Raw genomic sequence first — 4,765 nt, forward strand, 5'->3', positions numbered from 1 at the left:
GGTATCACCCCTCGGACTAGATCGGCAATGTGTTAGTCATCCATTCATGTCAGTTGCATGTGTGTCTCTCACACTTGCATTCCATGTGCTTGTTGCATTTGCATGATGCTATTCATGATTGTAGTGATCTTGTCATGTGAAACTTGAGGTTGTTGTGGTGGAATTCAGTGTCATGAGTGTGTGACTGGTTACATGTAGATTTATGTCTCTTAAATGTATCATTGTGGTATTTCAATTGTAATCTTGCTTGTTGGTTATATTTTTGTATGCTTAGTTGCATGTATCATTTTGATAGGTTTGATTTCAAGTATCATTCATTCACGTTTGATCATACATATTTATGCATATGTGTGGATGGTTATGCATCGCTTGTGCATGTTCATGGTTGCATGTGGTCAAGTATATAGTTACGTAATGATGGTGGTTCTCATACATGAGGTTGTGGTGTGTGTTGTTGTTGAGGTCATGCAATGACGACTAGACCCTAGCAAGAATGGCGGTTGCATAGTCATATGCTTATGTTTTATGCTTCTATATATTGTCATGATGATGTTATACATGTATCACATTGATTTGTTGATATTGCAGACAAGGTATCCTCCCTGAGTTATACTAAGGTACGTTGGCTTATTGTGATTTGGTTAGATGACATGATACACCTTTCAGGAAGAAATATCAAATGGCTAGCAAGATGGTTGACTACAAAAACTCTCCCTATGAATCCGAAGAGTAGTATAGTGTTGGGAACCCTTCCAATTTGGAAGCTACACTGATAATATTAAAGGAAGAGATAAAGAGTTGTAAGGTAGATAATAACATAATCATACAGGCATAGGAGAAATAAGCATAGGTAAATGTAGTAATACTTTAGAGTTTGTCAGTTTTGTAATGATAGGGACCACGTCGGATCAGCTATGAGAAGGAGGATAGAACTAATGAGGCATATGGTAGTCGGTTTCATGGCGGTCACAGGTCCGATAGAGATGACACAATTAGAGATGACAAATTGTTGGATGCTCTAGATAGGAGAGGGGATAGACACAAGTATTATTCTGGTTCTAATTCAGATAGGCATCATGATCATCATCGTTAACATCCTTACAAGAGGAGTGATAGGGGATATTTTCTAGATGAGTTTAAGAAAGCAAAGCCACCAATATTGATGGAGATATGAAGAAACCATAGGATGCAGAGGAATGGTTTCTTTGCATGTAGAAATTCTTCAGGTTACATGACTGTTCAAAGAACATGAAAGCTAGAGTCACTACATTCAGTCCCAAAGCTAAAGCAGACATTCGATGGGAAGATGTGAAGAATGCCAGAGGAATTCATGAGGAGGATTCGACTTGGAGTGAGTTTGAGCAACTAGAGATACATTGATGATAGGGAAAAAGAATTTTATGAGCTAAAGATGGGATCTATGACAAATGATGAGTACACTAGCAGGTTCTTGGAGTTATTAAAGTATGTGCCTTATCTCACAGAGGATAAGGCCAATATTTAGAGATCCATTAGTGGGTTACTAGTTGCATTTGAAGATAGAATTGAGTTTGATGAGCATAGATAATTGGAGGAGGCCATTTGAAAGCTAAGGCATTGCTATGAACAATCGAGGAATAGAACCGAGACTAAGCTAGACTGGAGAGGTAATACAAAGAACAAAGGAAAATGGGACAGAAAGAGAGCAAGACCTCAAGCTATAGGTAACAAGGAGAATGACGTACCACCTAAGAATTTTAATGCATTAGATAGAGGAGAGGGATTCCGATCAGTAGAATAAAACAAAGAGACATGCTAGAGGACTATGGAGTTTTGGATTTGTGGCAGGGATCATCGCAGGAGAGATTGCCCGCAGAATCAAGGTGGTAGACCTCAGACATACATTGCGGAAGAGGAAAAAACTGTGGGGGATTTTGGTCAGAATATTTTGCATATCTATGTAGCATTGGATAACAAATAGCTAGAGCGTTAGGCATCTATCATTGAGATGGATGGCAAGCTTTGTGATCAAGTTATTTCTATTTTAATTGACCCTATATCTAATTATAACTATGTTAGTCCTAAATTGGTGGAAAAGTGTGGTTTGAGTAAGGAACTGCATGTAGAGTCTTGGTTAGTGTAGTTGGCTACAGGTACAAAGAAGTGAGTTCATCATTGGGAAAGAGATTTCGCATTTGACTTGAATGGTATGTCTATCAGAGCACATCTAAATGTATTACCGTTGGGATCATACATTATGTTGTTGGGCATGGATTGGTTGTATATTCATAGAACTAAGGTAGACTACTATGATAAAGCTATTGAATGTGTTGATGAAAATGGGGAACCAAGAGTCTTACAGGGTAAGAAGAAAGATACATCAGTTAGAATGGTGAAAACTATGCAAGCAAAGCATAGTCACAGGAAAGGGTGTAAGTTATTCGCAGTTCACATTTCTAGTGATAAGGGTAAGGAAGTTGAGGATATAGATGTGTTGAGAAGGTACCCAATTTTACAGCAGTTGAAGGATGTATTTCCTGAGGACATTATAGAGTTGCCACCTCACCGGGAGGTAGAATTTTCTATTGAGTTAGTGCGAGTGGCGGCTCCAACATCAAAAGCACCTTACAGGATGAGCACACATGAGTTGGTTGAGTTAAAGTTGCAGTTGAAGGATATGTTGGACAAGGGACAAATTAGGCCAAGTGTATCATCTTGGACTGCACCAGTATTATTTGTGAAGAAGAAAGATGGTACTATCATACTATGAATCGATTACAGGCAGATGAAAAAAGTGACCTTCAAGAATAGGTACCCTTTGTTGAGGATTGATGACTTGTTCAATCAGCTGAAGGGAGCAGTAATTTTCTCGAATATTGATTTGAGATCTAGATACCATCAGGTATGCATCAAAGAGGAGGAAATTTATAAGAATGTGTTCCAGACCAAGTATGGGAATTATGAGTTCATTGTTGTTCCATTTGGCTTGACTAATGCTCCAGCTACATTATGTGTTTGATGAATAGTGTGTTTCATCCATATTTGGATAAGTTTTTTTATTGTTTTCATTGATGATATATTGGTATATTCTAAAAATTAGGAACAACATGCCAAGCATTTAGTAGCAGTGTTGAGGCTGTTGAGAGAGCATCAGTTGTATGCTAAGCTCAACAAGTGTAGTTTCTTTCAGAATGAGGCACACTAATTGGGGCATGATGTATCTAAGGAGAGCATTGTAGTAGATCTAGAGAAGATAAGGGCCATCATGGAGTGGGTAGCTCCTAAGAGTGTGGATGAGGTGAGATCATTCATGGGTTTGGTAGGCTACTATAGGAGGTTCATCGGGAATTTTGGAGATTTCTTATCCTATCACATCACTCCAAAGGAAAGGTAAGAAGTTCTAATGGACTAAGGAGTGTGAGGCTAGCTTTGAGCAACTTAAGTAGTTGTTGACACATGCACCAGTTCTACAAATAACATATCTGGAAAAAGAGTTTGTGGTATGCACATATGATTGCAAGAGAGTACTTTGTGGAGTCCTTCTGTAGGATGGACAAGTGGTATGTTATGAGACTTTGAAACTAAACGAGCATGATAAAAACTACCTGACACATGATTTGGAGTTAGAAGTGATCATACATGCATTGAAGATGTTGTTACAGGGAAAAGTGTCTATGCAGAGCTTCTAATCCCACTAAGGTTGGTAGCTACCTTAGAAACAAACAAACTTAAAACTACTTTCGTTTTCCTTTATGAAAGATAGATGAGAGAAGAATAAAGGAGACCAACCTCTATCTTGCGCTTGGTTCCTTGCTCGATTCCTCTCTCTTCTGATAGTCTTTTACTACTTGCTTTCTTGTATACCCAGCTTCACATAGTACCTGTAGAATCAAAGCAGCGTAACAATATACAAGAACATAGATCTATTATCATAAGCAATATAGGATCAGATGTATATTAACCATACAAATGCATAAAACATAAATCACACAAGTGTATGGAGGAAAACTTGAATAGCTTTATTGATAATCAAGAAAGAGCCAAGAGAGTTATAACCAATTGTTCTGACCCAGCATCATCCTCTCAGCAAGAAGCCCTTATTTCACCTCATGAAAATCTTAGATCACCCAACACTATGATATTGCACCAATAAACCAGCATCACTTCCTTATAAGATACAAAATTCCAGCCTCTAACCTCCGGATCTCTGGGATGAGCGATCTATATATAGATATTTACAGAGGTGTGAGTCAGATCTGGGTTTTTGATTAGTGTCTTCTCTCTGATAGTTCATGTCTCCACTTGGAGATCTCATTGATATCTTACTCATCCTTGGGTGATTCTGAGAGGCAAGTGTCCTAGGAGAAGTTTTTGGAAGATTCCAAGATCATCCACTTAGCAAACTGCTTCCGCCATTTGTCTACTCTCGTCCATCGCACCCCACAGAAGGGATTTTTGAAATGCATCACACTTCCCGTGTGTACAAGGTGAGATGCATCACATCCTGGCCATGGAGCAAGTGAGATGATCCAGTTTTGACCAGTTCTGAGTAGTTTTTCATGGAGAACTTCTCGGAGATGATGTAATCAGCTGACCTTGTTCCTTTAGGATATGAAACAACACTTTTAGGGACTTAGGAGCCCTTGGTTTATGGACATGTTTGATTGGGGTTGCAGTGCCCAAAAATGTCTATAACAGTTGCCCCCTAAAGCATGAGGTCGTTAATCTTTTGATGTCAAGTGAAATGCTTTATCATGAGGATCCAAAGTTTTTTCAAGCTGGAAGG

The sequence above is a fragment of the Pinus tabuliformis genome, chromosome 5_1, assembly GCF_031772625.1.
Source record: "Pinus tabuliformis cultivar Carrire ecotype Pingquan chromosome 5_1, CPIR1, whole genome shotgun sequence".
Lineage (NCBI taxonomy): Eukaryota > Viridiplantae > Streptophyta > Pinopsida > Pinales > Pinaceae > Pinus > Pinus tabuliformis.